Raw genomic sequence first — 10,066 nt, 5'->3', positions numbered from 1 at the left:
GGAAAGAGAAAACAGGCACTGGTCCTAATACTATCTATTTATGATTATCACAAGCAGTCAGCACAAAAACTATAAGCCAGAGAAGGGAGCTTGCTCTTGGATGATATGATGATAAAGAAGCAGCAATAATGACAGCCACCATTCATTCATTCAACATTAATTTATTAGCTCCTATAATGTGTGAGAAACTTTACTGGGTCCTAGAATATGGTACAGACAAGACACTGGACCTGCCCAATGAAGTTTATACAGAAGACAGGCAAAAACTTTGCAAAACTGGGCAAAAACCAGTTTCCAAAAACTTTGATAAGTAGTAACAGGAAAAATACACGCTGCTATGAGTACAGAGACTGGGGAGTGGGGGTTAGAGAAAGTCCCCTCCAGGGGAAGTAAATTATAAGCAGGGATCTAGAGGATGTATAGACGTTAGTGGGAGGGGTGGGAGGTAGGGGTATCCAGTAGAAATAGCTAATATAAAGGCCCAGAGACACAAGACAGCAAAATACATTCAAGAAACAAGAGAAGTTGAGAATAGAAGGCGGGTAGGGGCTTTTTGCTTAACAAGAAAAATAACTGGAGCAAATTTCTCAAACACCTGGGAGCCAGGCAAGGTGCTAGGCACTATACATGCTATCTTACTAATTCTGAAAAAATATCTTGTAGGGAGATAGATTTTTTTTTTTTTTTTGCGATACACAGGCCTCTCACTGTTGTGGCCTGTCCCGTTGCGGAGCACAGGCTCCGGACGCGCAGGCTCAGCGGCCATGGCTTATGGGCCCCGCCGCTCCGCGGCATGTGGGATCTTCCTAGACCGGGGCACGAACCCGTGTCCCCTGCATTGGCAGGCGGACTCTCAACCACTGCGCCACCAGGGAAGCCCGGGAGATAGATTTTTATTAAAATCATTTTAGAGATGGGAAACTATGGCTCAGGGAGGTGAACTTGCCTTAAATGATTATTAAACTGGACTAAAAACTGGCTCTTGTTAGATTCCATGCTTTTGCCACTGTTTGATAATACTTATTTTGCACTTAAGGGCTGAGAATTCAGCTGAAGCTCACAAAACCAAAAATTATGGTTAGAGAGAATAATTCCCCTAGACCAGTGGCTCTCAAATTTTAACATGCATCATAATCAGCTGCAAATATAAAACAGGTTACTGGGCCCCAACCCCAGTTTCTGATTCTGTAGGTCTGGAGTGGGACATGGGAATTTGCTTTTGTAACAAACGCCCAAGTGATGCTACTGCTGCTGCCGGTCTGGGAACCACATTTTGAAAACCTCTGCCCTAGACAGTGGAGACCCTTCTTTCAGCTGGTTTACATACTTCTCATTATCGTATCTACTCTGCTCTCAGGAACCAAGAGCTGTCAAACTAGGCGACAGACCATCTTTTCATGTTCTGGTAGAAGATATTTACTTAACTTTTAGGACCAGTATAATTTATTTGAAGCCTAAAGAAGCCCAACTCTGTAGAAAAAGTATATACTTTGGAGTTTAGGCAGACTTGAGTTAAAATTCCAATCCAGCCACTAACTAGCTCTATAACCCTGGGTAAATCATCCTCTTATCTATGAAATGTGGACAATAACAATATTTTGCTTGAACTTAAATATTAGGGATATAGTACGTAAAAGACCTAGCATATCTTCTGGCACTCAGGCAGTGTGCAGTAAGTGGTAGCTATTATTATTATGGTGTTACAGCCTTGGGACTATGTTAGTTTGCAAAGACTCTTCAAAGCCTGTGACAATCTATCACCTATTTATAAGGAAAAAATGCTTATTAAGTGGATCAGTCTACATATAAACTATGACATGCTTTATAACACTCAGCAGAAATTCTCTAACCATAATGAGATGATACTTTTCAGCAAAAATTTATAGATTCATTACATTAAATGTTTCTATGCAGTTAAAATAAAAAAGCACAACCAAGGGTAAAAGAAGACAATTGACAAAATGAAAAATGTACCTGAAACGTATTTACAAGGGTTTACTGTCCTTATTCTGCAAAGATAAGTCTCCTCATCAAACAAAACAAAAGAGGTCAAGGACATGAATAGGTAATTCTCAAAACTAATACAAGTAATCAATAAACGTAATGAAAAGATGCTCAATCTCACTAATACGGAAATAAAACATATTAATCTCACTTCTTGAGAAGGAAATACAAATCAGAAGTGAGTTTTCCTGGGCTTCCCTGGTGGTGCAGTGGTTGAGAGTCCGCCTGCCGATGCAGGGGACACGGGTTCGTGCCCCGGTCCGGGAAGATCCCACATGCCGCGGAGTGGCTGGGCCCGTGAGCCACGGCTGCTGAGCCTGCGCGTCCGGAGCCTGTGCTCCGCAGCGGGAGAGGCCACAACAGTGAGAGGCCCGCATACCGCAAAAAAAAAAAAAAGAAATGAGTTTTCCCTTTAAGAGAGAAGTAGCTTTTGATTAGAAAATCCCTTGCCTGTTTGATTTGTTAAGCTAAAATCAAAGGTCTCTACTCAAATTGCTTTTCCTTTACCATATTTTCATATCACTAGCATCCCCCTCCCTCTAGCCCCCACAAAAAGGACATTTCAATGGTGAGGAAATCAGCTTTCCAAGAATTTCAAGATATATTTTTCCTGCCAAAGCATCACCAAAGGAGGGCTGGCAAGATATGGGAAGTCTGGTGTCCAGTCTCAAATGGGACAAGATTATCTGCAGACCATGTCCTTCAGCTTACTCATCTCTTACCATGTAGACTCTATAAAACTGTCCTGACGATGGAGACTAAAGATATACCTATAAACCTCCTACAAAGAAACCTATTCACTTTAAACTAAAAGAAGAAAAAGACTGATCAATTAGGCCCAATGAGGCTTCAAGTATTCAACTGCTAGGCATCATAATCTAGCAGCAGCAACTTACATATAGCATTTACCATGTATCAGGCAGTATCCTATGTGCTTTACATATATTAACATATTTATTCCTTACAATAATCCTACGAGGTATTTCCTCCAATTTACAGATGAAGAGGCACAGAGAAGTAATTGGTCCAAGGTCACACAGCTAGTGACAGAGCCCAAATTCCAATAACAGAAAACCATCATAGGGTTGAGTTTCCTGAAAAATTTTCTAGGACTGACATTTCACTGTGGGGATTAGAAAGCAAGAATCATATTGCAATATGTCTTGTATACCCATTTGGTACCTCAGCATAGCGCTGAGTAAACAAAGGCTCAATAACTATTGTCTCGTCTACGTACCAAGAAATGTTAGTTTTCATTAGAACTTAACCGATGTACCAGGGTAACCTTTATTATTAATAAGGGTTAATGATCTAGAGATAATGGGAGCTAATATTTATCAAGCACTTATTATGTGCCAGGCACTTTGCTAACTGCTTTGCATGTATCCTATCACTTAATCCTAACAACCACATGAGGCAAATACCATTATCTCCATTTTATTCATGAATAAACTGAAGCTTAGAAAAGATACTCATCTATCATCTAGTAAATGGGAAAGCCAGGATTCAAACCCATGTGGGGCTATTAATCCAAAAATCTTATTTCAGCTCATAGCTTCAATCTCTTCTTCCTCCAAATTTAGAGATGCTAACAAGAATAGAAACATTTAAATTTTCTCTTTTCATAGTTTCCAACAGATGGGCTTTCTTGGACCAACAATCAGTACCATGGGTTTATTTTAAGTTGTGGCTAAAAGGTGGTGAAGACTGCCCTTTGTTTTGTGGCTAAGAATGAAATTCATCTAAGAATGAAATTAGGAGGAAAAAACCTCAACATTTCAGAGATGAGATCAGCGGTTCACCGAAACAATCTATAAATATGCAGCTGTTATAAAGGAGGAGTAATGATAATGCTGAATGCTTGCTATGCCAATGGCCCTTCTGACAGGTCTTATACATCACCATACTTTGTACCACATGACCAAGAACAGAGACTCTCTCTGCTGGCTAATGACTTAAGATCTGGCCTGGCACCAACAGGTCATTAAGTGAATCAATCAGATACTCTCCCTTGGAATGTGAAATGTGAGCTTTAACAATGAGAACAAGAGAGAGAACAGCACACAGAGGCAGGGCTCTAGGAGAGGACAGACACTTGAGATAGCTAATAGAGAGCAGCAGAAGCACTAGTCATAGAGATAGATAAGATTAGAAGTACCAGAATCACTAACTCAGCAGGGAAAACCTATTGAAAAGGAAACAAAGGCATCCATTTCTGAGGGGGCCTGGCTCTATGGTTGATTCTTTTTATTATGAGGCCGAGCTATGTTGCTGAGCCTCTAATCTTCATCTTTTCCTGTAAATCCTTAAACTCAGTTACTTAAAGGCAAACACAATGTCTTTATTCAATGCAATCAAAAAACTACCTAATACAGGGGAGGGAATGAAGAGGGAAGGAAAGAAAAAAAAATGTGCTACAGGGGTATAGGCTATTGCTTTTACAAAAAGATTAATAGAATAGGAATACGGAATTCCCTGGCGGCCCAGTGGTTAGGTCTCCATGCTCTCACTGCTGATGGGCCGGGTTCAATGCCTGGTCGGGGAACTAAGATCCCACATCCCACAAGTCGCACAGTGTGGTCAAAAAAAAAAAAACGGAAAAAAAGATTAAGTAGAAAGCCAGAATGCAAACATCCAGGCCAACAAAAGTGTGATGATCTAGTACAAATCTTGACTGATTTTTTTCCATGCATACAAGGCAAAAAACAAAAGAAAGAAACAGGAATTATTACATAACTCATTTCTGCAGTGTTGTATTGTACAGGGGATATTGAACAATGTATGAATGTTCTCAACAGTAATGGCAAATGTAGAAACAGAATTTACATAACTACTGCTGCTTATGGTCTTCAGTAAAAATCAAAGCAGACTTCCACTTCTAATCATAATGAATGGGCATACCTCCACTGTAAGCAACTAGAGACTGGGTAAAATGTATGAAACAACTGTATTCAGACTGCTCAGAACTGTAATCCCTAAGGGAAGGGAAACAATTGAGACTCAAAACTTCTTATGAGTCTATGAGTTTATAGTTTTTCAAAATAAGAAGTTTTTTTAATGAAGGCAAAACAAATATAAAATAAGTAAACAAAAGCAGAGAGACTTCACAACAGCAGACCTGCACTATAAGACTCTAAAAGGAGTTCATCAGGAAAAAAGAAAATATGAGATGGAAAGGAATCAAGAGCACTGGAAATGCTAAATATGTGAGTAAATACAAAAGCCCTTTTCTCATTTAAAAAGTGTCTTTAAAAGATAACTGTTTAAAGTAAAAGCAATAATCAGGGACTGCCCTGGTGTTCCAGTGGGTAAGGTTCCATGCCCCCAATGCAGGGGGCCCGGGTTTGATCCCTGGTCAGGGAACTAGATCCCACGTGCATGCCGCAACTAAGAGTCTGCATGCCACAGTGAAGATCCCACGTGCCACAACTAAGACCCGGAGCAGCCAAAATAAATAAATAAATATTTTTACAAAACAAAAAAATAAAGTAAAAGCAATAATGTATTGAAGAGTTTATAATATATGTATAGAAACAGTAACAAAAAATGGAGATTTGGAAGGGTACTATTGTTAGGGCCTTACAGTATATGTTAAGTGGTATATTATTTGAAGGTAGACTGATTAAAGTTAAAGATCTGCATTGTAAACTATAGAGCAACAGTTCTCAAAGTATGTCCCAGGATCTGTGGGAGTCCTCAACACCCTTCTGAGGCTTCACAAGATCAAAATTATTTTCATAAAAGCACTAAGGTGTTATTTGTTTTTACTACTTGCAATCTCTCAAAAGTGTACTGGGGAGTTTTCAAGAGGCTACACAACATGATATGGAACGCAGAATCACATATGAGAATCTGGCAGTTTTCTATTAAGCCAGATGTTAAAAGAAATCTGCAAAAATGTAAATCAATGCATTCTTCTCCCTAAAATTTTGGTTTTGTTTTGAAAATTATATTTTTAATAAAAACATTATGTTAACAAGCAATGAATTACCTTAAAATATATTAATAAATATTTTAACAATTTACCAGTTATAACTTTTAATATGGTTGCCTATAGATAGATACAATGCAAACAAACAAAAATATTTTGGGGTCCTCAATTTTTAAGAGTATGAATAATCTATAAGAGTGTAAACAAGTCCTGAGACCAGAAACTGTGAGAACTACTACCCTAGAACAACCACTGAAAATAAATGAGGTATAGGTAATAAGTCAAACATGGAGATAAAAACGGAATACTAAAAAATACTCAAAAAAAAAAAACCAGGAAAAGATGAAAGAAGAAACAATGAACATATAGACAAATAGAAAACAAGTAGTAAGATGGTAGATTTAAATCCAACCGATAATTACATTAAATGTGACTGGACTAACACTTGAATTAAAAGACAGATTGTGAGACCAGGGGGAAACAAGACTCAACTATATGCTGTCTACAAGACATCCACTTTAAACATATAGATAGTTTAAAAGTAAAAGGATGAAAAAAACATATCATGCAAACACTAGTCAAAAGAAAGCTCGAATGGCTATTTAAATCAGACAAATTAAACTCTAAAACAAGGAATATTACTAAGAGTAAAAAGAGACAGTTCATAATGATAAAGGGGTCAATTCTTCACGAGGGCATAATATTCCTAAATGTATATGCATCTAATGGCAGCATTTCAAAATACATGAGGCAAAAATGACAGAACTGAAAGGAGGAACAAAAACATCCAAAGCTAGGGTTGAAGATATAACTTCTTCTTTTAATGAGAAAATCTGTAAGGATACAGAATTGATCACTACCATCAACCAACAAAACCTTATTGAAATTTATAGAACACTCTACCAACATCAGGATATACATTTTCAAGTACACATGGACCATTCACCAAGATAGACCATATGTTGGCCTATAAAGTAAGCCCCAGTATATTTAAAAGGATTGAAATCACACCAAGTATATTCTCTAACCACAACAGAATTAAACTAGAAATTAATAATAGGAAGATAGCTGAAAACTCCTAAATATTTGGAAATTAAGCAACACACTTCTAAATAACTCATAGGTCAAAGAAGAAATCACAAGGGAAATTAGAAATTGCTTTGAACCAAATGAAAATGAAAACACATCAAATTTGTGAGATGCACCTAAGTAGCACTTAAAGGGAAACTTGAGACTTAGAAAGGTCTCAAATCAATGACATAAGTTTCCACATTAAAAATCTAGAGAGGGGCTTTCCTGGTGGCGCAGTGGTTGAGAGTCTGCCTGCCGATGCAGGGGACGTGGGTTTGTGCCCAGGTCCAGGAGGATCCCACATGCCGTGGAGCAGCTGGGCCCGTGAGCCATGGCCGCTGAGCCTGCGTGTCCGGAGCCTGTGCTCCACAACGGGAGAGGCCACAACAGTGAGAGGCCTGCATACAGCAAAAAAAAAAAAAAATCTAGAGAACAAGAACAAATTAAAGCCAAAGTAAATGGATAAGAAATAATAAAGAGAAGAAAAGAAAATAGCCAACAACATAGAAATATGAAACTAAAAACTTACTTTGGGGAAAAAATTAGTAAAATTGATAAACCTTTAACTAGATTTGTTTAAGAAAAAAAAGACAAATTACCAATATTAGAAATGAAACAGTGAACATCACTACAGATCCTACAGTAATTAAAGGAATAATAAGGACATTTTTAATGAATAATTTTATGCCAATAAATTCATCAACTTAGATAAAATGGACAAATTCCTTGTAAGACACAAATTACCAAGATAAAGAAGATAAAGAAATTCTGAAAAGCCCGGTATCTATTACATCTGTAGTTACAAACCTTGCCAAAAAGAAAACTCCAGGCTTTATTGGTAAATTCTACCAAACATTTAAAGGAAGAAATAATACCAATCCTGCACAAACTGAGAAACTGAGGAGAAAACAATTCCCAACTAAATTTATGAAGCCAGCATCACCATGATACTTAAACCAGAGGAAGACAGTACACACAAGAAAAATTGAAGACCAATATTCCTCATAAACAAGACATAAAAACCCTTAAAAATACTAGCAAATTGACTAAAGGATAATTCATCAGGACCCAGTGACTTTACCCCAGGAATGCAAGTTGGCCTAACAGTCAAAAAAAAATTAATAAATATAGTACACTGTGTTACAAAATAAAGGAAAAACACAATATGATCCGAATAAATGCAGAAAATTCATTTGAAAAAGTTCATCATTCATTCATGATAAAAACTCCCACCAAACTACAAATAGAAGGGGAATTTCCTCACCTGATAAAGAGCATCTATGATGAATCTACATCTAATATCATACTTAATGTACTAGAGATCCTAGTCAGTACTGTAAGGCAAGAAATAAAAGGCTTATAGATTGGAAAGGAAGAAATACACTGTCCTTATTTGCAGATAAAGTCATGTTAATATAGAAACTTCTAAGGGGTCTATTAAAAAGTTACCAAAAGTAATAGAAAAACAGCATGGTTGTAGGACACAAGGTCAACATAAAATATCAACTGTATTATCTATATGCTAGCAATGACCAGCTAGAAATTGAAAATTAAAAAGTATCACTTACAATACCATAAAAAAGCATAAGATACTTATGAATTAATTTAACAAAATATGTACAAGACCTGTACAAAAAACTGCTGAGAAATTAAAGACATAAATAAAATGAGAACTATATCCTGTTCATGGATTGGAAGGCTCAATATCGTTATGATATCAACTTTCCCCAAATTGTTCTACAGATTCAACACAATCCCAGTGAAATACCCAACAGGTATTTTTTTAACAAATTGACAAGATGAAATTGATTTTAAAAAATTATGGAAATCCAAAGGACCAAACAATTTTAAGACCTACTATAAAGTTATAGTAATCAAGACAGTGTAATATTAACAAGAAAATATACATATATTAATGGAACAGAATAGAGAAGTCAGAAATAAACCCATGGAAAGAATAATTTTTTCAATAAATTGTGTTAGAACACCTAGATATTCATATTAAAAAAAAAAAAGAACCTAAGCTTTGCCTTACAAAAGCCATAAAATAGTATAATCACTTTGGAAAACAGTTTGGAAGTTTCCTATACAGTTAAAAAAAACACATACTAAATGACTCAGCAATTTCACTCCTAATTATTTTCCCTAGAGAAATGAACACATGTTCACACAAAAAACCCATATATGAATGTTCATAGATGCTTTATTCATAATAACCAAAAGCTAGAAACAGAAATGTCCATCAACAAATGACTAAACTGCGGTATATTCATACAAGGAAAAATTCAGCAGTGGCTGTATAGAACATACATGCAACAACATGGAGTTGTTTCTTGTTGTTTTAAAAAACTACTCCAAGTAAAAGAAACCAAACACAAAAGAGCACATACTGCATGATTCCATTTATATGTAACTCTAGAAAAGACAAATCTAATCTATAATGACCAAAAAGAAATCAGTGCTTTCCTAGAGCTGAAGTGAAGGCAGGGACAGATTGACTGGGATGGAACACAAGGGAAATTTTTAGGGTGGTGGGAATGTTCTATCAAGCTTGATTGCTCTGATGGTCTCACAAGTGCATAGTTCTGTCAAAACTCACCAAGTACACTTAAAATGGGTACATTTTATTGCATGTAAAACATACCACATTAAAGTTGATTTAAAAAAAGAAAAAAAGTTAATGCATACTTCCAGATAAATATAACAGGTTGACTGCATGAGTTTATCTCTTCTTGCTCCTAACATCCCTCACTAAATTAGAAAAGAAAGGTCTCGAATGATCTTAGCAACCGTCTAAAGAAACTAGAAAAAGAAAAGCAAATGAAACTCTGAGTAAGCAGAAAAAAGGAAGTAATAAATATCAGAATGGGGGCTTCCCTGGTGGCGTAGTGGTTGGGAGTCCACCTGCCAATGAAGGGGACACGGGTTCGTGCCCCAGTCCGGGAAGATCCCACATGCCGTGGAGCGGCTGGGCCCGTGAGCCATGGCTGCTGAGCCTGCGCATCTGGAGCCTGTGCTCCGCAACGGGAGAGGCCACAACAGTGAGAGGTCCATGTACCA

The 10,066-nt window shown here is 37.0% G+C and overlaps 1 protein-coding gene across 1 annotated transcript in view; it reads right to left on the bottom strand.

The window, feature by feature from the left end:
* The window catches only part of S100PBP (S100P binding protein), a 30,041-nt gene that overhangs the window by 3,084 nt on the left and 16,891 nt on the right, over positions 1-10,066 (bottom strand). The gene's annotated exons all lie outside the window — the stretch shown is intronic.

This window comes from Lipotes vexillifer, unplaced genomic scaffold (assembly GCF_000442215.2).
Source record: "Lipotes vexillifer unplaced genomic scaffold, Lipotes_vexillifer_v1.1 scaffold1261, whole genome shotgun sequence".
Taxonomy (NCBI): Eukaryota; Metazoa; Chordata; class Mammalia; order Artiodactyla; family Lipotidae; genus Lipotes; species Lipotes vexillifer.
This window is presented reverse-complemented; position numbering and strand designations above follow the sequence as displayed.